The sequence below is a fragment of the Hetaerina americana genome, unplaced genomic scaffold (assembly GCF_022747635.1).
Source record: "Hetaerina americana unplaced genomic scaffold, ioHetAmer1.1.p SCAF_3, whole genome shotgun sequence".
Taxonomy (NCBI): domain Eukaryota; kingdom Metazoa; phylum Arthropoda; class Insecta; order Odonata; family Calopterygidae; genus Hetaerina; species Hetaerina americana.
In genome coordinates this window covers 101,175,840-101,202,525 of record NW_027286874.1, presented here as the reverse complement: position 1 = coordinate 101,202,525, position 26,686 = coordinate 101,175,840, and the positions used below count along the sequence as shown (strand labels likewise).

Genomic DNA, 26,686 nt, shown 5'->3' with positions numbered 1-26,686 from the left:
CACTCTGAACCCACTTGAGTGAATAGCAGTCCCGTAATATAAAATATTTTTATACGAGGCACTGTATACAGTTAAACGGCGTGCTTTTTCTTCTCTTCCAAAACTTAAGCCTTTAAAGAAGACCATTAAATCATTTTGTCTCAACAATACCCTCACAAAGTCGCCGACGCTTATCAAGGCAGGGAACGTACCCTCCTGGAGTTAATTTCTGAAACGACGGTTTAAAATTACTGGTCAAAATTAATGGCACCGCCCAACGTGTCTTACTTCATCTTGATTGCCATCATCATGGGAGCTCTGATAATACGCTTTCAAGCAATTTGGTGACTTTAATTACGAATCTAGTTTATTTATAGCCCCAAATTTACCTCCTTAAAACAGTGGCTGTAAGCCAACTGAGAAAAACGAATCAGTTCACTTGGAACGCTAACCGTCGTAATCCAAGGAAATCTATTCGGTAGCAATACTGCTGCTTCGCTAAGTTTATGGTGACCAGGTGTGAGACCCGAACTTCCTTAAATAAACAGTACAAAAGGTGAGGCTAAAATGCACGAACCGTTATCAAAGTTCTTCAAAAGCAACTGGCAAATTTAAGAAAGGAATCGAAAACATTTTCCTTACGAATGTTTGACGGTTCGCATTGGATGGAATATTCTTAACAGTGAAAATGTTAGTAAATATATACTCCAGGGAGGGTTTCCATGCACATTACACTAAGTGCACCAAAGCACACGAACCGAAAGATGAAATTCGATGCAAAGAAGTAGATGTGACTCGTACTTACTCAGAAACAGACGTGTCCAAGCTAGTCACAAATTCCTCACGCGATGACGGTGACCCTGAGAGAGAAAAAGATTACATCAGAAACTGCCGATCTTTCATCCATGCAATAGAAAATAATGGAGAGTCATAAATGCTACGTAAATTTATAACACATCAGTTAAAAAGATATACAAATTAAAAACATATTTGATCTGGTGGTTAGTCACATATGAAGGCTAGGACTGATTCTGAATGTTAACAGTTCAAAAAAAGACTTCACCAATCAGAAGGATGCGTCATAGAGAGATAAACTCAAATAAAGGAGGAAAATAATTACAGTAAGGATATTTTAAAGTGACTTGCAATTTTAGTGTGCGATTTTGTCAACAAAACTGAATTACCAAGTAAAGCCATTAAAGATTTGGAAGATAATTCCTTGCAGAATACTATAAACGTTAAAATGAAGAGTTCTTAAGGAAATAGAAATGGTGTAATAAAACGGGAAGAGAAAAGAGGAGAGATTTCGGAGAGGTAAAAACATGAAAGAATTTCGTACAAGAGAAAAAATAACAAGGGGGAGTGAGGAGAATAAATAACACGTGAGGAGAATAAGTAGAATCCGCAACATTTATTTCAATGGAGAGGATAACACAGGGAATTAGCCAATGGGGTGGGAAGCGAGGACGGAATTTAGGGCGGAAGAAGTCGCTGGGTGTAAGGGTAAAAGGAGGACCAGGGGGCTTGATGTAGGCGAGTGATGATAGCAACTGGAATTAATTTCCGAGGATCGTATTTTATACGTGTTCCTATCCATTTTCCTTGATTCTGTATCCAGGCGAATGCGTATGTGTTCGCCATGTGGCGGGTTTTCGTGTTTGAATGTGTGTGAGAATGCTCATATATATATATAATATATATTTATATAAAAGCATATATATATATATATAATATATTTATATAAAAGCATATATATATATATATATATATATATATATATAATATATATACATACAGTGTGGGTCGCGGTATTCCAGGGGGTGGAGCGTTGGACTGCTGACCGGAGGGTCCCAGGTTCGACTGTGTTTATGGTTTTTCTTATATATACAGTAATCAACCCGAAGGTCGGTTTGGTAGGTGATGGTAGATTCCACCGTACTAAGGCCGATGGCGTGTGAAATTCACACATCAGGGTAGGGAGGGCAGTTCCTTTCCATGTGCCGGTTATGGTTTCCCAGGAAGATCTGGTACCCGAAAAATCACATCGCTTGGGTGGAGCAGCAGGTGCCCAGAGAGGCTTGCCCGGGAATCGCGAGACACCCACTTGAAACAAACATCATTTGCATTATCACTCTTATAAAAGCTATGAATTCGAATAGTAGAGAGAAAAATCCAAGACTTCAGTATGAATACTCATGGGAAAATGCTATTAGGAAGGAAGGTAAGGACAAAAGAGATAAAAGATTGAGGAACTACGATGCTAAGCATAGATGGATGTCGTCACCGAATTTTTAAAAAAGCGATGATTATATCCTTGAATTGAGTGGTCTCAAATTCAAATAAAACACCCTCCAGGTTACAGAATGCAAACATAAAAAAAACTATGGGGCGCTGTAAAAGCATTGAAATTAATACATGCCTTAAACTTCCTCACGACAATTTGGAAACTAATTTTTTTAGATTTTTTGTGTCGTGGTGCACGTAGATAAAGCGAAGATACGAGAAATAAATGTTGAATACACGTGCCATGGGCGCCCGTGATGACGGTGTTGGTCGTTCCACCTTGATTCGTGTCGCTCACGATTGAACAGAGGAATGGACAGGGCCTGCCCTGTCTTCTGAGGTTTTTCGTTTGAGATAAACTCAGCGTTTTGGTGGCGATCAAATGAGTCGGAAGGCTCCCTGGGGGAGAGTGGGAGAGGGAGGGTGGCCGAAGACGAAGTGGAAAAGAGGGTGGGAGGGGACGGGACGGGGACCAGAGCACGGCATGAGTGGGGAGAGGGGGAGGGAAGAAGATGAGGGCCGCGCGCGTTGCATACCCCACGAGGCCTTCGCCTTGTTTTAATTTTAATGATGGAGAGGGGGGGGGAGAGAGGGCCTCGGGTGTAAGGGAGAGATGCTGAAAACTTCGGAGGGAGGGGCCATAAGGGAGGGAAATGGAGGGTGGGCAGTGGGCAGGGGAGCCGCCCTTCGCCTCATCTCCCTCCCTCGCATGCACACGCAGCTGCTCCACTCCATCCCACCGATCCAACCCTCCCTCCAACATCCATCCCTCTCTATGGCCCTCCGAGAGCATCCCATCTCCCCTCCTGCTACTCTCCCCCTCTCCGTCGAACCGTTAGAACAGAAGCTTAGTCCTCGCCTCTGAAGAATGCGCCCCACAGTCGCCCTCTTCCTTATTCCTCCTCCCGCACCGCTCCTTTCTTTCAAATACTTCGCGAATCTTCTTTCTTCCTATTCCGCTCTCCTCATTTTCCTCTAACTCACAACTTTTGGCTGACTTTTTACTTGAAAACCATTCTTAAATCATATAGTAAGTAGGTATGTAAAACGAGTAGCCCTGACTAATGCTTGTTAATACGTCATTGCTAGGTAACTGTAATAATCCCAATTTTCAATTATTACCATTCACAGGACAAAATCAATGTTCTCAGTTTTTTTATTAACAAGTCTACCTACTAATGATTTCGAAATGGACTTAGGAACGGTAGGTTAGTTTATGGACTGAAATAACATGCAAAATTGTTGATGATTTACATTATGATGTCTTTAATATGAATCCACACTTTTAAATTCGATTACGGAATCATTTGGAACAAAAATCGACGTGAGATGCATCAAGTGGCACAGGAAATGGATGAGATAACCCGAGAAATAAACAGTATCAAAAGTCATATGTGCAGAAGCACTTATATACCTGTATGATAAGTTTGGCTCGCTCATGAATAGCTTCCTGGTCGTCGTATAAAATTTAAAACTAATTCCTAAAATACATGATACTTATTATTCCTAACCATTCCTGAGGTAAACCAACTCTAAACAAGACAAGTATATAAATATTATTCGGAATAAAAATATACATTTTATGCAGTCTTAGACGAAGCCCGAGAGTTCAAGGCATTTATCCCTTGACATGCAGCTGGTCCACAGTCAAATTAGCATATGAAGCAGGAGACATTTCGAACTGAAAGACAGTCATTGTAAGACTGCCTCATAATACTCGTATCAGCACGGACACAATTCAAACAAACAACGAAAATGGTCGACTTCAATCACTTAAGCTATTCATGGCTATGGCAAATATTGTATTATAAAAAAATAAAATAATTTTTAAAACTAATGCATCATTTACTCGTAAAAAGTATCGTGAGGGCAGGTTATATTCAACGCGAAATGCATCGTAGAAGTTCCTTTCGACTTCATTTAATGCACATGTGCTGGCCGTGCCCACTCATCTATTTTGGGAACACATTTGTTCCGCACGTTTAGCCAACAGCTGTCTCGACCAAGCAATACAACAACAGGAGCTTGGATGAGGAAATTACATTTACATGGCGGAGACAGACGAGATCTTATATTGTCAGTTACAGCCAGACATTCAGCTTTAAAGAAAAAAGGAAAACCTTCAGGTGTTCTACCCCTTGATGACCCTTCGCTACGGCATACACACTTAAAAAAAACAATAACACAGCCCACGCATGCCCCTCAACGTCAAGTGAGATTCATTTTAACTCGCTTAATAGCATAGAGAACCAAACTACCAAGAGATAATACCTAACTTGGATTAAAACCCATATGATCTCCAAGAAAAATAGCAACTCAATTACAAGACAAAACGGAAAGCAGAGCTTTTGCGTAACGTGACGCAGGATGAAAACTATGCACGAATTCCATCGTGTTTGCAAGGAAGTGAAATGGTGACTAAAATGGGAATAATGGTTTTAACATTGAAATAAGATATTTGCGTGCATAGCTGAATTTCACTAAGCTAAAAGTTTCTCGCATCAGCGGTTCCTCTTCAAGAAAAATAAAAAAAACCGGTCTCCATCCATGGTTAACTCGACGCTATTGAAAAACTTCTAATTTCATCTAACAAATAGTCTTCAGAGACAAGGAGTGAACAACCTTGGGCAGGCGTCACGTCCTCCCGCAGAGATAAGAGGGTTATGGCACGACGCACTGGAATCGGGTGAGCTTCCCCCCGGCGAGAGGGAGGAAATGAGTGCGTCTCCAAGCGCCTCATAACACGCTCGAAACAACCTCCAGAAAGACCTAAGAGGTCCATCAAAGACGGGGCGCGGTTGTCTGTCTTCAGGCCGCCAGGGCAAGGAGGGAGCTGGCTGAATGAGCGCCGTCGACGACGGGAGGGGAGGTCGAGAAATTACGGCGGAGGGAAGCCTGCCGGCACGTGAAAATTCCATACAAAGTGAGTGACATACGGCGCAGCGACACACTAATGGGGAGGAAATGCATCTCGTCCCACCCTGCGATGATGCCATTACGAAACCGATAAGAAAGATACATTCACCCGGCGGCAATTAAATCAGTATGGGAGGGGAGCTCTCCCAGCATTTAAACAATTCGCCTCGTTTGACCTCCGCTACACCACGGGGGTGCTTGTCATCCAGAGGATGTCTCCGGTCATGCAAAATGGTGCGGAGACCTAACGGAGACGTATATTAATGGGTGGGGTCACATCGCCAGTTGCTTCCAGACGGGATGAATTTCAATTTTTTTTTAAATATGGCATGGAAAAGCGTCGGCATGTGCGAAAGCATGGTGGTGAATAATTTCCCGGAGGCCAGAAGGTCGGAGGTGGAACGTAGGCGGGCCAAAAGAGGCCGCTTGGTGTACACAGCACGGCAGGCATATCAGTCGTAGCCTACCTTTCTGAAACCTCATCCAGAGAAACGGAGTGAGTGAGAATTATACTGGTCAGGTTTCGGAATAATAGATGAAGCCTTCATCCAACATAGGAAAATCGCCAAAACGAATAACAGTAATGGCAGTCGCACGAACTGGCTCATCAGAACAGATTAAAGGTCGCTGCTTAAGAATAATGTGGAAAGGTGATAATACGTCACAAGGCAATTTCCATCACCATCCTATAAGCTCTTCCAATAAAATCCGAAATAGATAAGTGGTGATTTCTGATGCGTATAAACGAGAAATCGCGATCTAGAAAAACATCACCTCGGCGAAAAAGCTCGACTACTATTTTGCAAGAATTCCTGGGTTAAAAAATACCAAGCATCAAGCATCAAAATAACAGGCTCTTGGATAGATCGATCAAGGAAGAGGATTACTATGTCCACGACCTCAACCTCGGGACTAAATTATGCAAATTTTTGTCCAATATTCAGGAAAGATCGACGAAAAGCATTTTTTAGTGACCCCCTTTGCCCGAGTTTGATAAATACAGCTTCGACTTAAAAACAATTCTCTGACCAGATGATGCAAAAAGATATCGAGGAATTGGAGAGAAGACGAGGAGGACACAGAGAGACTTGGAGTGTAGGTGAACGGATGAAGACCCCTGACCGATCGGAAACATAAAAATGATGAAGCCTGCCGGGAAGGAGAAGGAAAGGAATCAACGCAACTCCAGCCAACGGACCCTATATCTCCACGTGACCCTATTTCCTCCATCCGTGACCCTTTCCCCCTTCGGCGCCTACACGAGGCTCTCGACTTATCCGAACCCTCTTCCGACACCCCCTCTCCATAGCACCGACACGAGCTCAATCTAAAATTTATATTAAAATACATCGGAGCCTTGGGGTGTCGGGCGGGCGGGGGCAAGGCGGGCAGGCGGGGAAGAAGGGTTTACGGGGATCCCTCCTCCTGAGGTCCTCCCCTATCATTATAAAGGGAAACCCTCCCAACTGAGAGCGTCTTTCATCCGTAAGAGATCTCCCTTCTCCGGCCTCCGACCTCCATCCTGGTCCCGGGGGAACGAAAGCTCCCACGGCCAACATCACACCCCTTGACCCTAAGCATCTCCCATCCTCCGTTGAAGACTTGAAAATTAAAAAAAGAACAAAATGAACGGCGAGCAGCCACACACACACACACACGCAAGGGGCCAGCCTATTCTTCTCCAGCCCTCCTCTTCCTCCACCAAACTCCACTCACCCCGAAGGACTCCACTCATCCTCCCACCCTCTGCGGGGCCTCCCCGAGGAGCACGTAAATAAATCAACCGTCTCCGCCGCAGTGGACCCTCCGAGGCGCCCGTTAAGGAGTCTCGATGGACCCCCAAAAAAACGCGTGCGTGTGTGCACTTCGCGTTAGTGCGGCGGCGGTAATTGAAACGCCGAAGTCGGAATGAATGGGCGGCGGTTGTTCCCCTCGACCGTCGAAAGCGCCCGTTTTCCCATCGCACCAAAGGGTTTGAAGCAGGCCGTCGAAAAATATGGCGGGGTCCACCTCGGTCACCGAAGGCGCGTTCGTATTCCGGAATTGTCTGTCCAGTCATGCGTGAATCAGGAGTGGACTGTTCACCGCGTTGGTTTTGATGGGTTTCGGGGCATTTTGACATTGAAAATACTACAGCAAAACCACTTATGGGCGCGGGGATAGATGAATCGATAAAAAATATAAATATTCGTAATAAGTATAGGGTATCAATATCACGAATTCCCTGCTTTTACAATGCAGACACACAAACATTCTTTTGAACTACGGGGAAAATGAGAAAATTTTGGAGTATCAATGCATGCTACGAATTTGTATACTAATATTCACATTCATCGGTAATGATTACACAAGTTACTGAACGCATAAGTGACCAATGGGAAGGTAATTACCGAAGGGTAATGACGCGTCTCAAAAAATTAGATTGCATCTTGGAGGGAAAAGGTGAAATGGACATGTCCATTTAATTTTTGAATCATAAATTACTCCCCGAACATTTTTTTACAACACCAAGAGTAAAGAACTTATGAGCCATCTATAAAATAAAACGACTCACCTTCAAGGAAAATGACAAGAATACGATGGGAGAAATCACAAAGCTAGAAAGGGAGATGTTTAAACGGCGATATTTTACTATTTTAGCAGAGCCAAGCAATGTCTTTCAACAAAGCCGCTTCCAAGCATTCCAAAATTATTGCCATCCTGAATAATAACTTGCTCTACTGCTCAGAATAATGGAAAACTTAAATGGAAAACACATGACCATTAAAACCGAAAATAACTCGTCCATTGGCGCATTTGGCCGACTGTCAACTTCCCTATCCCCATTTTTCTCGACTTTTACTGGCATTTTTCAAGACATGGTGCGGGACGGTTTATAGGTTTTTTCATCCCAAGGTTTCAGAAATGAGTTCCACAGCGGAAGGAATAGAAGGGGGGGGGGAGAATGGTGGAGAGGGGCAGAGGTGAAGAGGGACGCCGAGGTCGGGCAGCGAAAAGGCTTTCTAGGCCCGAAAAAAATATTTGAAAAAGGTTAAAGGTAAAGGAGGTGGTCGCGCCGGCGTCCTAATCCTAACGGGTTCACGGGATCGGAGGTAAAAATGAGGTGAAATAACTTTTGTTTATCGCCACCTTGTTTTTCCCTTCCTCAGAAACGATCATTCGACATTAATGGCGCGGGTGATGATGGCGAATAGCCAACGGCGTGAAAAATCGAAGAAATCAAGAGCGAAGCGTATTCGATACGTTTTATTATCCATGCTCACCGGCGCGCATCACGAATGGAATCAGATTATGTGATTTTAATTCGGAGGGATCCGTAAAATTGGAACCAAAATGGTTCAAAGTTGCGTGCGGGAGGGGAGGGGTTGGTGAGGATGCAGGCAGAGTTTTTGCGGCACCCGACTAAGGAGCCGAAGTTCCGCCGGAAACTCGTCACCAAATGCAGAGACGGGTAAGGACCATCATCAGCCTTAAGATTAGAGTAAGAGCTGACAAATATGGATAGATTTAGGAATAGGAAGGTCTACTGAAGTTGTGGTGGTTTGGAATCAAAAGATGAAGCTGATCCAAGCAAGGACTTTACGTATTACGCTTTGACATCAATTTGAATGATGTGATCAAGAGAAAGACAAATGTATTATGAAATCATCGAATTAAGAGTTCTAATGAAAAGTGTCATTTATGTTTGTCCCATGCATTCATTTACGGATTAGTTATAAAATAAACTCACTTAATAACAACCACAAGTATTGGCGCTTACTTAGCTTCCGGATCTGCTTATGTCCAATCGATATCGACTAGATTAAAAGTATTTATTAGATTATCTGAAGGTTAAATACAGTTAGATAAATGAAATTGATACTTGATAGTTATGCCCGAGGATGGCCGATCCTGTGTTTTTAAAGCGCTGGCGACGGGGTGTGAAATAAAAAGTCTCTCAGAATCCGCGATTGAAAGCCCTGCAAATGAGAGGCAATCAAAAGAGCGTATATGACTCAGGGAGGGGCGTGGGTGATTACGATGGCAACCTGGCCGAGGGCGAGGGAGCACTCACGCGCGGAGGGACTAGTTTTACTCTGGAAGCAATGTAAGTGTATTTACGTCAACCACATTCGCACTCCTATTTAGTAACATTTTAAAAAAAACCGAAGGGCATTTTTAAGATCAGTTATAAAGTGCAATTCACATCAACGGGTGGTCCCGTCGAAGAAGCCATATGAATAAATAATGGGCGTTCCACGCAGAGGACTTGTCTTTAAGGCGATAGTACTTACCGGTTTTAATTTAATTTCCAATCTCGAGAGGAGGAGTCCTTGTGAGAGCGTTTGGACCAAGCCAGTCACCACCTCTCCGATACCACACTACTCCACACAGTTCTACGGGTGCAGAAGTATGAAATTCTTTCTTCCCCCCTCAAATGTGTGTTTGCATAAGAAAATAAGTAATCTAACGAACATCTAAAGAAGTATGAATGCGCTTTATTATGTACCGTTTTACGCAAAACAGACTTTGAGTACCAATGCATATTAGTGCATTGGCACACCAAGTTGCTAATGCAAGCAAAGTATTAAACTACACATTCAATATAAAACGAGCAAATTTCTAAGGCATTTCAAAGGAACTTCTCAAGGAAAAGGGAACAAAATATTACAGGGGACTAAAACAAACACAAGGACCGATTAAACCTGTGAGTTAAAAAGACATCACCCTAGGGTTATCAACAATTTCTCGATTTATGATGCGAAGCAGCTAAGCACAAGAAATAGCAACCCTTTCCGGCGTTTATCAACAAATTAAAAGCGTGGTCAAACTCAGGTTACCACTGCAGGGCATTAAACCCCAAATGGAAAACCACTCGGAGAAGAATCTCTCGGGTCATGACACCCCTGGAATTTCGGCTATGCCATCTGCGGAGGCATTCGGACGGCCACCGCCGCCGCGTTTCTTAACATACGTACGGATGGGAAGAAGAGAGAGAGGTCTGAGAACGGAAAGATGACTGAACCATCAGAATTAACGCCGTCGCTCTTCATTCCGAAGTGGAACGAAATCGCCGACCCAGAGCCCACGAGGGAGCACGATGGCGTAGAACGAATGGGACGCTTCCCCCCATTACCACCTACTACGCCCCCTCCCCGCCCCCTTCCACCCTCACCCCCGAAGTACAGAGGCACTCAAGCACTCTCAGATCCGACGGTTTAGAGACAGGACGCATTAAGACATATGTAATTAAGATATATACGTATTAAGTCACAGCACATAATTTAAGAAAGGTTTCCTCCAAACACGAATTCAAATTTACCAATCTCGAATGTGATTACGACGAAGACTCGAATATCTCAATCAACATATGACCAATACACGTTCACTTAAACTCTCGTATAAATAAAAGGTGATTAACGATGCAATATGCTGAATCCGGATGAATATATACTCAATTCTACTTCTCTTTCGGCAAATTTCAGATTAAACTTACCACGAATAACGTGAAACGAACACGCCAAGTCTAACTCGTGGATTTTATTATTTTTTATGCTCAGGTCTTTGGCCCAAGATCCTTTCCTTCACGCCTCGCCAAGGTCTTCCAAATATTCCGATCACATGAAAATGCAATCTTCCACCACGGCGCGTAATATGCGGCACTCCTTACATTGACCTTTCGACCTTCCCTCCCCCCCTCCCCTCGCCCACGCCTCGCTCCCCTCACCTTCTCCCCCCCCCCGCGACCGTTACCCGCGCGCCGGCATCCATGCGCGCGGATCGAACCCCTCGGGGTGCGCGGGCGGGGAGGTTTTGGGGTGAAGGGGTTATTATTCCGCCCCCTTTCGGAACGGCTTCACCTCCTCCCATCAGTATGCTTCGCCACCAATTAATTCCAGTCATTTCTGCATAATTCTCTCCTTTATCGACGCTGTAAATTGAGCGAAGAGCAAGAGTACGTCTGGGATTCGTGCATTGTGCATGAAGTACCCGACGGTGACCCGCGAAGCAAAAATTTCTCGCCTAATCGGATATGCCGACGAGCTTCGAAATTCGAATCAAATTTATAATCTAATAAGATGGAATTTCACTCATGTATGCGCCGCGTGCAATGCTTATCAAAATTATCGTTTCGATAAGCAAATGCCATTGAAGTCAGCACAGCACCCACGTCATCAGCTTGTGTTCCGTTTATAAATACTGGTATCCCGGTGTTCTTCCTAATACAGTTAGCGTTATTTGCATTAGAATGAAGCAAACACTGTACCAGCGTCTCCCTAATTGATAACTTAGTAGGTAGGAAAAAGATGAGAGTAAATGGACTGCAACAGCAATTTAAGGTTAACGCATTGAACACCTATTTACGATACATATAGGTGCCTACATGAGTTTTGAAAAAATATAATACATCGGAAATGTACCGCATACTTTTAAGGATATGTACACGTTAGATAACAATAGACTTATGAATATTTTTTCGATGCAACTATCGCATAAACCAGGGTTTCTGCGCAAGAAATTTCCAGTTAATTGCTGAATCAATAATATTCGGAATTTAACACTGCGGTTAATTATTCGTTAAAAAAGTCGAGCGGAGATGAATCAAATAACACAACAACAGAAATACGTAGCCATTTGATTTTTCAAGATCACTACCTGATGAGAGATGAATTTTAATAAAAGTGTCACCACTTTACAAATGAGACATCAGCTCATCAATGCTGTCAAGCGTGAGGGTGAGGAACGCCTAATTTTTTAAAATGTTTTTGCGGGAGTTGAACACGATTATTCTAAAAAAAAACCTCTTCGGAGGAAATTTTTTCATAGGAAAAGGCCAAGAAAATAAAATTTTTAAAGGGAGCCCCAGTCTGAATTTCAATTCTGCATTTATCGAATCGACTTCCTTAAAACCTCATGAAATCTGAGCATTAAAATTTTTCGCAATCGACAGCTAAGCGGTCCGGTAAGATAAAAATCTCTCGATGAACATAGGACGTTCATTCTGAGCAATCTTATAATATTGTTTCCACTCGCATTTAAATATATATAGAGAGTACAACATACAAGCCATTTGTCCTTGTCTGCTACTTCAGATGGGCAATGTAAGCACATTCATCATGAAATGCAGTCAGAAATTGACGGGGCGTTGCGGGAGATTACGGAGAGAGGAATTATCATCCGCCCAAACCTCCTTCGACCCCAAAATCGGTCTAGTACGTGAGGACAGAACCTCATCATTAAGTCCTAGAGTTTGTGAAATTCAAACACTCATGGAAGGTGAAGCAATCCGTTTCGCTTTGCCTTCTGCGGTTTCGCAGAAACCTATAGTGGCCATGGTATCACATGGCTTTAGTTTCGTTGGGCGTGACTCTAGGCATTAGCGGCATTTGAACCCGGAACCTTCAGGTCACCAGCCTAATTTTCTATCTACAACGCCACCGCGACTCCCATCATCCACCATACGTTCTTAGATAATTAACGTATCGATCTTCCACCCCGTAAATAATAACAACTACAAGCCTTAAATGCCCGCTACCAATAACCTCAGCCAGTGCCTAAGGCATACGGTAAATTCTAATCTCTTTGCGACGTGCGATTTTCGTCACAGTTTAGAACTAATTCTAATCCACAACTTTTGAGTTATCAGACAACAGGCCCAAGAAGTCGGCCGTAAAAGCACTTCGAGACTAGAGTTAATCCTCTCATAATCGACCCCTAAAAATACTCCCTGCTGAATAAGGCAACTAATATTTCTGACGAGAAACGATTCACAATCTAAATTGGAGTATGAAAAGAATTTTACCAAGTTTCCTTGCGGCTTGGGTGTTATTTGAACTCAAGTATCATTAGAATATCTGGTCCAAATCGCGAGAAGCAAACGGGCGAAATCAACCCGGTGCACAAAAAACGCGTGGTTCCCGCTTACAAGTCCAGATCGCGATAAATGTTTAAAATCGGCAATCAATTAAAACCGAGCCAACAACCGTATCTGGCATGCTAAAGTATCGCCCGAACCGATAATGTGATACTCGTGAAACTGCCCTTGGCCCACCCTCGACAAGAATGCACAGTCATAATTGGCATCGCTCCCTCTCCCGAGTGGAGGCGGGAGGTTCGGTCACCCCGCCGCGGTCCATTCCACCCGAAACCATTGGAGACTGACGACGCCCAGGCAGACGGTGGGTGGGTGGGGGGGGAGGAGTGTGTGTGTGTGCGTTTGTGGGATGTTCGAAGAGGGTGTGCGGGGGCGTGCGGTGGGGAAGAGAGGTGAGTGAACACCGACAAGAGCACCCACCGCACCGACCCCGAGGGAAGAACGACCTCCCTCCCGCGCCACATCTGCCGACGAGGCGGGGGCGGGATTGGGTTGAGTTGATGGGGAGGGTGGCCGGTTGGTTGGAGAACTCCGGCTCCGTGACGACTAATGGGGGGGCGAGAGGGCGGGGTGGACGAGAGGAGGTTGCTGTGCTGTATCTTCGCATTCCTACGACCCCCTACACGGCCACCACCTTCCCTTTCCCCCCTCCTTAACCCCGCGGACCCTCCACATCTCCCTCTGCTAATTCCATGCGCTGTTTTTTTTATCAGTGTGGCCATCCCGTTCGCAAGCGATGACTCGTTACCCCGCTGAAAAGGTCGACGGGGATGGAAGAAGAAAAAAAAAGTGGCGATCGAATGGTGAGATATCTGCGGATGGCACAGGGATTTTAAAACGATTGAGATTAAAATGGGAGAGAGGTCAACGGCACGCATCGTGTTGTGGAGCGTCCGACTGGTACGCCTCCCCCCCCCCGTGGGGGAGGGGAGGGGGAGGCGTACCCTGATGGGGGAGGATGATCCCGTAAAAGAGAGCGCGCGGTGCTGCTGCTGCTGAGCGAAGCAGGCCACCGACCACCGCCGATGGCCCGAGTACGCGCCAGGGCAAGGTTGCTTGCCGTCATTACCGAGGGAGGGAGCACCGAAGGAAGTGGTCGTGGAGGTGAGACATGAGAGCCGGTCCGAACCGAACGTCGGCGGCGGGTGAATTATGCTGGACGGGCCCTTTGAACTAAGGGGGTCTCGCGGTGGGGGTGAAAAATGGTCGGGGCGGGTTCAGGCCGTTTAACGGAGCAAATAAAGTGTGTTATGATTTACAAACCTGGGAATGTCACCCCGCAAGCATACTCAAGTCAAATTTAAGTTTGGATTGACGTTCAGGTTTTTCTCGCAACGCCCAAGAAACGTCGCGGGTTCGTTTAAAATCATCAAATGAAGGGTCAAACCCGGGTTCAGCTGCATTTTGGTGCTGGGGTTTAAAGGAACTGAGGTCCAAGGACGGCGATTCAAAAGAATCCTTGGCGTTTACCATCTTTCTCTCACTAAAGAATGCGACCCGATGAAAGATTTGGACTACTAATGTAAGAAATAATGATCAATGCACATTTGGTTTCAGGAGAAAACTTTCAACTATCTTACTTGCCCCTTAGCCAGCAGAGTTAAAGTAATGAATTAAGAGTGAAACCAATTCGTATTCATTTCGAAGGTCGGTTTGATATGCGGAGGTAAAGCTTATTTGGTACTGAGCCATACTGCGTAAGGGTTTCACTCATCAAGCGTTTGAGAAGTTACTTTTCAATATGCACTTCCCCAGGGACGTATATTTTACGGGCCCATAAAATAACGCACAACTTGAGTTTGAACTCGTGACCCTTCGGTCGGGGACTGACAGCTCTAATCGCCAGTTCACATCACCATCTCATTAGGAATACAGCAAGTTAAAATTGGAACGTCTGAAACCACAGCTTCAATGCAAGTAACTGGATCGAGATTCAAGTAGAAATTCTATATAAGAAATAGACTCGACTGCTATTGAAACAGCAGCACAGCCGGCTAGGAAAAAACATGAAAACTTAAGGCTACAATTTAATAATCATTCAAAAGGGTATTCGTGGAAAATGACAACTAAAAACTCACGGCATGAAACATCCATTTCACTCAAACCTACGGGAGACATCCCCACCGAAATGTGACTCGAGGAGCGAAGCGTATTCCCAACCAGAGAGTCAGTCGCGAAAAGTACTATGAAACCTCAGCTCAAGCCTAAGAACAAGTATAATTCGTTGTCTCAGGCGTGACTTCATGGAATCGACTTAACATAATGAAAGGAGAAACTTTGTAAGAACGTAGTTAGCTGGCACAGGTATGTGGACGATGTTTTATGTGTCTGGTCCGGGACAGATAGACAATTAGACAATTTCCTCTCCCACTTAAATTCATTAAAATCCAATATTCAATTTTCCATAGAAAAGGAAGTAAACGGTTGCCTGAATTTTCTAGATATCTGCATTTCAAGATCCCATGAGAAATTGCAATTTTCCATATTTAGGAAAGACACATACACGGACCATGTTATTCACTCCACCTCCAGACATTGCTTTTCACAAAAACTTGCAGCATTTCATTCCAAGATCAATAGACTAACTTCAATACCAATGACGGTTTCCAGCGTTTTAAAGGAACTTAATATTATTAAGACAATAGCAGTAAACAATGGCTACCCGGAAAAACTAATAGACAAACTTTATAAGAGGAAAATGTCCAAGTTAGCCAGAAACAGTATTTATGGGTCTATACCTAGCGATATATCAAGGGCTCAATGGAGAAGGTTTCTCTATTTAGGCCCATTATCCCTGAGGGTATGCAGAAAAATCCCCAAAGACAAAATTAGACTAGCGTTTTACAACAAACAGTGCATGAGGAATTTAATTTCTCATACCAAAGACAGAATCCCTACAAGTGAGAAAAGTGGTGTTTATAAATTAAATTGTCAATGTGGAGCAGGATACATCGGCCAGACTGGGAGAAAGTTTAAAGAGAGGATCAAGGAACACCAATCGTGCGTCAAAAATAAGGACTCGGCGTCTCTCTTTGCCAAACATCTGCTGGACGAGAATCATCGGAGTGATTTTGTGCCAGAGTTCTTACATTTTGAGAAGAAAGGACAAAGGCTTGACGCGCTAGAGCAATTTGAAATTTTGAAATGTGTTAAGAATAAGGTTACCATTGTTAACGAAATCTTGTACCCTTCCCACTCCCCCCTTCTAGACCTTCCTTCCTTCCACACCTAATGACACCCCACCTACCTTACCTCCTCCCCTACCGGCTCTTAATACAGCGTTTTTACGTATATTCTGGGTTTCCCCTCTCCCTCCTGATCCACGCGTCCCCTTCACCACCTCCCCCTTCCTGAGTTTACGGAGTTCCTAATCCTTTCCTTTCTTCTAGCCCCTTGCTCTCAACCCCCTTAACCACCTCCGGGCCAACACCCCCCCCCCTGGGTTTTTTTTCCCCTCTTCCACCCCCTAACCCTCACCTCAGACCGGGGAGTTGTCTCTCTTCTCGCCTTCCCCCCCCCCCAACCCACCCCCCCCAATTTGTGTGACTATATATTCTCTGTCTTCTTTACAAAATGTACCTGATGATGACGTGCCACGTCGAAACCTAGGTCGTCCGTCGAATAAATCTATGTGGAATTACAAAGTTTCTCCTTTCATTATGATAAGAACAAGTACATAAATGAGCCTTTACAAATCATATCCGTTCGGATTTTAATAATTACGCGATTATTTTTATGAAAATAGTAACAATTTATTAACAAACATTAAGTTTAAATGCTTCGACAAAGAGAGAAAATTATGTTAAAAGAATAAAAGGCAACAGAAAATCTGATCGTACGACACACGGGAAGATTGGAATTGATTCCTTCCGACAGCGACTTAATCCACTTAAATATGACCTAAGACCCCGTGGCTCCTCACCTCGGGAAATATATCGCGCGGCGAATGCCACATAATTCACGATCCTCTACCCTCGCGACATCCTTCCCATTCGTCATCCCAGTTCCTTATCTCCCGATTCGCAATTCTCTCGCTCGCAACACCCGAGCGCCGAAAGCATCGCAAAGCGAAGCGCAAAAAACGAGGGGATGAAAGAAACTGCAGACGGGGTGAGAGATAGACATAGAGAGGGGGTGAAGGGAAGTAGGAGAGAGGGGGAAGGTGGGTGGCCGGAGATGAATAGTTATCCTCGCAATATATCTCGGCAAAAAGGTCGGGCATCAAAAGCATTCCTACTTCTTAAAAAGAATTCGAATGCTAGAGAAGTAACCGCGGCTCGGAATTCTTTTCCTTGCTAGAGTGAAAGCACCGGCGCGGGGAAGCAGAGAGAGAGCAAGGGAGGGTGGGATAAGCGAGAGGAAGTACGAGAGAGGAGGGTGGGGAGGTTGGGAGGGAACGGGAGAGTTTGGGGACGGTAGAGTGCAAATCCCTCCTCTTTATTTACTCTCCTCCTTTCACATCCCTGTTCCAGAGCCATGCGGAGGATAAACGACAACATACCGGGCGACTGAGATGGAGTGCGTCCTATCAATGCGGCCGCCTCCACGTATCCGCGTGTAAGCTATGGCTACATTTTTATCTACGGTGTGAAATTACACATGTACAATTCTTTCGTAAAAGCGAATATTTTATTTCGAGAATTCCAGAGGAGATTCCTTTTCTTTTCGGTTAGGAAATAGTTTTAATTCTCACAACGGATTTTACGGTCAAGAGCCATATATCGACAGGGATTTAAAAAATATTATCATGGAAAAATCTTCCATTCACCCATATTATTACTAATTACGAGGCGAAAGTAAACTGAATTACTAAAAATAAAAACAAGTGTCGGAAATAGACTGCAGCATTAGTTTATTGCTCTTTCCACAGTTAACCATCACGAGATCACAACTGACAGAAAGAAATTAAAGGTGCAAAACAGCCTTTTAATTATTCTCCGCGGTTAAATGCATCAAGAAGGAGTATTAATTTCCTAAAGTAGAGAGTGACGCTCGAGCCGGCTGACTGAGGTACCCCTCTCCATTCCTTCGAAGGGAGCAGCAATTTTTAAATCACGTCTCAACGCTTCTTCGTCTTGCCTCCATTTATGAGAGCACCACTCATTTGGTGAGAGGCTCCATTTCTTTAACTCACTCGTGAGCTGCTCAGCCACTGCTCACGCCGACCTTGACGAGCGGCTGTTTAAATTCGCAACGGTGAACACGACGTCCACGCAACGGAGCGACGGCCTAGCCAACAAATTCCAGGTTTACGAGCAAGGTGGAGATTTCCAGCCCACCCCCCCGCTTCCCTCCCTACAGCTCCGGGATAAGGGAACACGACAATCCACTGGTTCTTTGCCACTCTGCGGACCACCCCTCGTCCGGCGTAGCCTAAATGTAGCTCCTCACCCACCCCGACTCCCCAGTACCGTCCCAGCTGCTCCAAACCCCTTCTTTACCACCCTTCCACTTCTTCCCAACTCCCGCGGCACTACAGCTCTCGGTCGGCGCCGTTCCGCCCGTACTCCGCGCGAGGACTCCACATACAGAGCCCCTGCACTGCGATAAATCTGAGATTTCTAATCCGGAGCTTGGAACGCAGACTTTCCTCCCGCGTTAAATTTAGGGAGCGCATTCCGCCCCATCATTTTTCTGGATTTTCGAGGAATTAATTCTTTTCCGCAAAAAAACACGGAATGGATAAAATTCTATAGAAAGACAATATTATGCTACAATTTATCGCCTTTGGCAATGTCATCTTGTAATTAATTAGGGGTGAAAGTCCTTTTTATAACTTTTTAAACATTTTTTAAGGGAGCGGGGGTATATCAGAGGTAGCCTGTCTGCCAGTAGAGCCGGAGATCGCTGATTCAATCCCCGTGAAAGGCGAAAAATTTTCAGCTTAGAAAAAATTTGTTAATGGTTTTTCGGAATGAGGCAACGAGAAAAATAGACTCCTACTAAAGAGCTACCCTGAACCCATGGCGAAAGGCAGCAGTTTCACCATTACGCACTGGGGGCGCAGACTGAGTGGGTCGGCCCGGCATAAGCTTCCACAGCTGCGGACGAGAGTGAAGTTCACGGTATCGGCCGCGGTACTGCGAAGTGGAAGACAACGGGAAACCACCACATACACATATATCATATATACCTAGGATATGCAGCATTGCCTTGCATTCAAATATAGTAGAATAGAGAGATATGGGCGGCAGTAAACTAATATTAGGATTGAAATACTGATTATGACAAATTTTTAAGGCTGATTTATCACCTAAAATATTAGACGAGCATAAAACCAATAATCAATAAAGAATCCATCATCATGGATTTAAAATCTTAAAATAATTTTGGTATCAGCTATTATTCATTCTAATCCGTTGCCCCCCATTATCTATTTGTTGACTGACACTTTTCTCGTTTATGTTGTCACTCGTTATTATTGTACTTTGCAATAACATTACTCTCCCCTTCACTTCTTCACACGGTTATCTTCAGATATTCTTGGCAGGAGAATCAACTGAGATTGGCTAAGAAAATAATTCAATTTCTTTACTCACTGAATTTTGAAAATGCCACTTTTGCGGCGTGGGACACCCCTTGCTTTGAAGACTAGAGCTAAATATACTACCTTGATCAAAAAGTTCCCGGAATAACCACCGTGTGGCGCTCCCATCGTTCCGATTTGAGTTCTGTTTTTTTTGTTAAATTGGTACATCTGTTGTTGATATTCCCTTTAAATCTTAGTGTCATAACTTGACATTTGCAAAAGTTACGTAGCCAAGAGTACATCTATCTCTGTGTGTGTTGGCGATTTTTTACAATTGCAGAAATGGATTTAAATTTGCAACAACGAACTTGTATTAAATTTTGCGTAAAAAACGGATTTAGTGGCGCACGGACGTTGGAAATGTTGGAAAAGTGTTTCGGCAACGATTCTCTAAAAAAAACGGTCGTTTACCAGTGGCACGAGCGGTTCAGAAGTGGTCGTGAGTCAATCGAAGATGATGAACGCAGTGGCAGACCATCGACATCGAAAGTCGGTGAAAAAATTGATAAAGTAAAAGAAATGTTGGTCAATAACCGCAAATTAACCATCAGAGAAATAGCGGAGGACTTGAACATTGCCTATGGATCCGCCCAAGACATTGTGGTTAATGATTTGGGTTTCCGTCGTGTAGCAGCAAAGTTGGTGCCAAAAGACCTCAATTTCATGCAAAAAAAGAGACCGTGTTGACGTCGCAAAAGACATGATTTGCGAGGCTGAATCCGATCCCACATTCATCAAAAAGATCATTACTGGAGACGAGACGTGGGTTTATGAGTACGACACGCAATCCAGACATCAGGCAAGTGAATGGCGTTCACCAAATGAGCCGAGACCAAAAAAACCACGTCGTTTTCAGTCAAAAAAGAAGGCAATGCTGACGGTTTTCATGGATTACAACGGTGTAGTGCATCATGAATTTTTGCCAGAAGGCCAGACAGTAAACAAAGAGTATTATTTGGGCGTTATGAGACGTTTGCGTGAAGCAATTCGCCGAAAGAGACCAGAAATGTGGGCAGAAAACTCGTGGATTTTGCACCATGATAACGCACCGTCGCACAGTGCTATCATTATTCGTAATTTTTTGACGAAAAATGCAACAAATACCATCCAACAGCCACCGAATTCACCTGATTTGGCTCCCTGTGACTTCTTTCTGTTCAATCGAGTTAAAAAACCATTACGGGGAACGCGTTTTAGCAGCCGAGAGGAAGTAATGGAAAAATCGCAGGGAGCACTGATGGACATACCGAAAACCGAATATAAAAAATGTTTCGAGGATTGGATCAAGCGCTGGCATAAGTGTGTTGCAGTCGATGGGGATTACTTTGAAGGGGACAATATAGATTTAGATGAATAAACTTGTATTTTTAATTTTCTGAATAAATTCCGGGAAATTTTTGATCAAGGTAGTAATTTGCTGGTCTACCGCACGTGGACCAGCTGTGACAATTAAGATGACAACTTCTTTACGTAATTATAACAAAATCGGTAGTGTTTCCTCGTCAACAAGTTATTTGATGCGGAGCACCATTAGCCTAAAACGAAGCCCCCACCAAACTCCGACAGTGGATTCCCTACCCGTACTCGACTAACGCCCTTCCACACTCGACTTCCACCCAACCCCAACAAACTCCTTCAAATGTCAGCCCCATCCATCTTCATACGTTCATAACCATCACTCCCTCCCTTATTCATTTTTCATCACACACACCCTCTCTGTCATCCTTCTCGCCTCCCCCTACACATCCACCTCGCACATCCCACGGACCTCGTTTTTAAAACCCCTCTCCGTCACGAAAGCAAAAAAACATCACTCCCGCTCACCCCCCCCCGTCCCCATTTGCCGTGAGGGTGTACCCAGCTTCCCCTTTCCCACTGCTCGTGGGCAGCCTGCGCAAAACCCGCTCATCGCCCGCCAATCCCTTTCTCGCCTGCCTTGCGTGCAAGAATGTTCTAGCTCTTCTTAATAACGGAGACGCAGGGGTCTGAGGGAGGAGGGTTATTAAAAAAAAGTGCTTCTGGTTTTTGACTTGGGCACTCGGCGGCGTATTTCCAGAGGAGCGGAGGTAGGACATACATGTCGTCGAGGAGGAAGGCGGTGGAGGTGGGAAGAGGGGGGGGACGGCGTTTTAACACCACACTCGTCCTCTTCTCCTCCCCTTACTTAATTCCTCATCCTCGGAAGGAGGCCCACAGGAACAAAGGTGCGGGAAGTAAGGTTTAGGGTTGCATCCCCCCGCCTACAACCCCTTTCTCCTCCCCTCCCCGCCTCAACGCCACGGCCATGTCCTCCTTCGAGGCAATATGGTTGAGTGCCGTGAAATTCGGTCCGAATTGGACGATGCTTGAAACTCTTCGGGGTTAAGTGAACTTTTCGCGATCCAAATTATTCGCTCGAGTTACGATTACACCCAACAACATTTCCACTCACTCGGCTGCGAGAATACACGAAACCCATGCCATAATCAAGAAAAAAATGAAAACATAATGGGTTCCGAATGGAGGCTTTTTAAATATACGTTATATTTCTAGGAATTCCATCGATCGGCAACCGGTTTCCGTCGATCGGGGAGGGAAAATTATTTGACCGATTTCGAGCTCTAGAGAAGGCAATTTGGAAAATTAGACGCATCAAAAAAGAAAGTATAAAAGGAAATAGAAGGGAGACGGAAAGGAGGTTCCACGATTTTAGGTTTCCTGGCGACCTACGAAGGCGAATTGCTTTTGTTTCCTTGGGGATGAGTTATCCGCCGTCACTCTGCATAGCAAGCCCACTCGTTTCCCATGACAACGGCATGTGGGACGACACTTGACCGGCCGATACAGTCCAACGGCGACCTCCCAAGCCGGGGGGGGAATGTTCAGAGTGATAGACGGTGTTATCAATAAGGTGGTCGTCGCTAACACTTCACATCTCGTTCCTCTACCGCCAGTCTCGATGGATCATCGATCGTTTCACTACGCAAGGAGATAACCAACCCTGTGCTACAGGACTCGACCCCCTAGAGGGAAACAAAAAATGCCTAGGCTAGAGGAAATTTCATGCCCAGTCATCACGGGCAGAGTCCCAGTCTAAATCACTACTATCCAACAACATTAAAGCTGTCAAGTCCTCGATTTTAAGAAGACAAATTGAAGACGAAAACAAACAAATGGATACAAGTCCACGTTCTTAACTACCCGCCACTGCCTCCTCCTCCGCCTGCATACCAAAATGACAAAGCCTTAAGTCTGATTCAGGTCCAACAGACAGTGGGAATCGCTTCAATGATGTCGAGAACAATAAGGGGGATATGGAAGACACGGCCACCCGCATTATTTGATGGGCTACACATTAGAACGTATATGGTTTGTTTATAAACGACTCGCTACACAAAAAGAAAAAATGTATTGCATGAAAAAAGATATTCGTATAGGGAAAAAATTGGTAGCGGGTCAATGATGAAACAAATTACTCACCAATTCACCATATCCCGTTGCACGAAGAAAGTTCATAGGTTCGCGGAGAGCACCAAAAGAAGCTCCTGCACATGCTTAAATTCGCACGCTTATATCTCAAAGATACCACACGGCCATTTTAAAATTCAACTGATGAAATATCACTTAGATATTCGAAACCGTGAAAATATTAATGACGCCTCGGAGCGAGTGTAAGCTGAAAGCGACTGCTAAAGGATCATCGCCTAGATTCACAGGGCTTAATCCATCAAATATGTGCTCGTGGAATAAAAACAGAGTTCCTTGGGCGAACAGCATATCGGGGAATGCCGCGACTCTTCCGCGGTGATATGTAAACGATTCGAAGGAACAGCCAGGAGACGCCGGGGTGTTTATTCCCAGGAAGCATCGATCAGCGCTTAATCGACGAGAATGAAAAATACCCTCCCTTCTGTTTTACTCAACCAAAAACATAGGCGGGCCACAAACACAAAATGCTGGTTAAAAAAAGGCACCGTGACAGTAGAATCCTCGCAGTCCGTTTCACGGGGTTCGCGGTGCCACTTCCTACCTACAGTGGTACGCACCACGTGGAATGCGTACTCGCGCACGGGATGGGCACACTTAATTTAACAACTGCAAGTAAACGGAAGTAATGTACAGTGGTCGATCAATTGCAAACCAGATGGTGATTAAAGTAAGACATATTTGGCGAGTTCTTTTCTTATAGAGGGCACAATCATACTTGACCCCCAACAATGCGTTCCCGAGCTATGTATGCATACAAGCATGTACGCAGGTAAAAGGTGCCGCAAACATTATGAAGACGATTTTCATTTTGTTTACAGTTTCATTCACAATTGATTTTCCGCGTTTTTGACGGTTCTTTTTACAACAATTTCCTATACGTCACGAAATATATGGAGAGTAAATTCGTAAAGATATAAACTTAATATAATTAAATGCACGAGTAATCATTAATCACCTCTTCTTTGCCAAAGCTGACACGTGATGTGTGAGAAAAATATCCTTCGCGATTTTGCATGGATATGATAAATGAATACTATACGTATCATGGCAAAATTCCCAGTCATCATAACTTTTTACTCCTACTCCTAATCCATACCTTTTAAGTATACTATAGATTTCCATTAAAGACCAAATTATAAACATTTAAAGTTTATCATAGTTAACATCTCCAATCCAAATTACAAGAACTTGTGGCAGATTGGAATATGTCGAGCGATGGAGATGGAAATTACATTGAAAATGCATAACATGATACTTAATTCTTCCAAGTGTTAATAAAGAGATACATAAAAAATCATTGAAAATTGAATTATTAAAGCAAACTCATTTCAAATTCATAGTATTACACGGAACCCTATGATACATCAGACCTTCTCGACCAGGAGAAAATTGCGTAGCATTACATATCACGGATGAATAAATAATTTAGGCTTTCGAGACTTCAATGCCATTAAAATAACGAAAAAGTTAGCTCATCTCGAAAAGTAAAAGGATAAAAAAACTGTTCCACTGCTCGTCATTCTGCCCTAGGCTCTGAATTCAAAACTCGAGAAAAAGGAAGCAAATGTTAGTTGCCACGGGTGAGCGAGGGTGGGGGCTTTGAAACCTCATACTCGTAACTGCGGCTTTGATAACAAAAATAAAGAACAAAAGAGTGGCAACTTTGGGGAGGGGAAAGGACGGAAAGGAATGTGGAGATGAAAAGAGGGTCGGAAGGAGGGAGAAGGAGAGAGAGAGAGAAGAGGGTTTGAAATCCTCCATGAGATCGTTCGAGAGGCACCACACCATGAAGATTAGAGGGGGTTGGAGAGTGCGGGGGAGGAGGAAGCCAGAGGGTTAGACTTTCGCGGACGAGATTCGGATCGTGAGTTTGAGAGCATGGCATAAAGGGAGGGATGGGATGGGGAGAGGAGGTTGGTAAGTGGAGGACCCACCAGCGTATCCCATTTCCATCCAGCAGGAGGCAGAGGTCCTCTGACGGACAAGCCTCCTCCCCTCTATCCCCCTCCCTGCCAACCTCCGCCCTCTCCACCCAACTCCATCATCTCTCTTTCCTTCGTCCATGACCCAACAACGACCACGGTCTCCGTGCGACCAACTCAACCAGAAACAACCTAGGGACCGCGAGCGTGAGGCCTAGAGCCGAAGGAAGTGGAGCAGAAGAGGCATATGTACGGGAAGCGTATGCGGAGGACGGTGTGGGTGGGTCGGATGAGAGAGGTGGGGCGAGAAGGAAGGGAATAAGAGAGAGAGAGAGGAAGAAGGAAGAGAGCGGAGTTGATAACGAGGAGAACAGATGGGACAAGAGAGACGTAGCAAAGGCGGACAAAACACGTTGCGACGTGTGCGCGTAATACGCCTCATTAACGAGACCATTATGACCTTTTGAAACCATAATGGCAACCTTTCCAATTAACCTCATTGACCACGTAATTAAAGAAATATGTGATTCTACTTCGGCGGGATAAAGGAAGGAGTTTGAGAACGTTCTGCCATATTTCCCATTAAGGTCAAAGTATATTTGTTTCTTTATTGTCCATCCAAATACTTGACCACTTTTGCTATGTTTTCTCTCTTGCTTTCGATACAATATATCAAAAGATGAAATGGAATGTTTCTTCCTCTTATATCAATAATTAACTAATGCTGCGAGGTCCAAAAAGCATATGACCCATTATTTCCTCAGGTGAAATTCCCAAAGTGCGTTTTGAACTTTAACTCAAGGATCAGGAAATGAATGCGGCCTACATAATTGTAGCGAAAAAAGCATCATCCCCAGAGGCAAATTGATTGATTTTTTTTAGTCGCGATGCTTGAAAAGTAGGTTAATACGCAGGAAATCCATTAAAAAATGAACATGTCAAACTGTGTGACCCATAAAATTTTAACAGATGAATGGACCAAGCAAAAAAAAAAGAAAATAGAAGTGTAATTTGCAATTAAAATCGTGAATATTGTAATAGCGAATTCACTTAAAATTTTAATATCAAAACAATGAAATTTTATAGGTTTAAAATGAATTACTGCAATCGGGACGAGAGATGAAATAGTTCTAAAATACACGAGAGATGTTTGCCATGAACATGGATCATGACAACTGATAAGAGCACGATTTGAAAGGATTACAAACTGGAAAAAGCGATATTTACAAATGACAAAGATAACTACGAAAAGATAACTTGAGGGCACCAAGAAGAGTAAATATAGCAGAAAAATGAGAGCGAGTTCTGAATTTATCCCATCACGTCAGGAGCATCAACCACATTCTCTCGTCATATTTGGGATATTCCTTGTTCACGCTGTACCGCGACGATGAAAAACGAAGGCAAAATAGGGCGGTTACTCAAGTGATACGCTCAGGAAAATTCTCAATAACAGCTGGGATGATTACGAGTAAGGCAACAATTCAAAAAACAGAAGAACTTACATAAAACAATTAAGATGCACAGGAAACATTTAGATTGGGCAAAATCAGTATTGACAATATGATTGGAAAGCAGCAATCCATGAAGAGAGAGAGAGGAGGGGGGAGGGAGTTCGGCTTTAAGGCGCGTGCGCGGAGCATTGTTACACAATACTCGCCTTTGAACGCGGACTGAAGAACGATTTCTTACGACGGGCGCGGACAATGGCGTCATTCTCTGTACATTCAACAG

At 44.2% G+C, this 26,686-nt stretch overlaps 1 protein-coding gene across 1 annotated transcript in view; it reads right to left on the bottom strand.

Moving 5' to 3' along the window:
* smash (smallish) overlaps window positions 1–26,686 on the bottom strand; it is a 358,678-nt gene that overhangs the window by 126,081 nt on the left and 205,911 nt on the right. The window contains exon 4 of the mRNA XM_071587737.1: window positions 785–839. The gene's annotated coding sequence lies outside the window, so the exon portion shown is untranslated. The remainder of the gene's footprint in view (window positions 1–784; window positions 840–26,686) is intronic.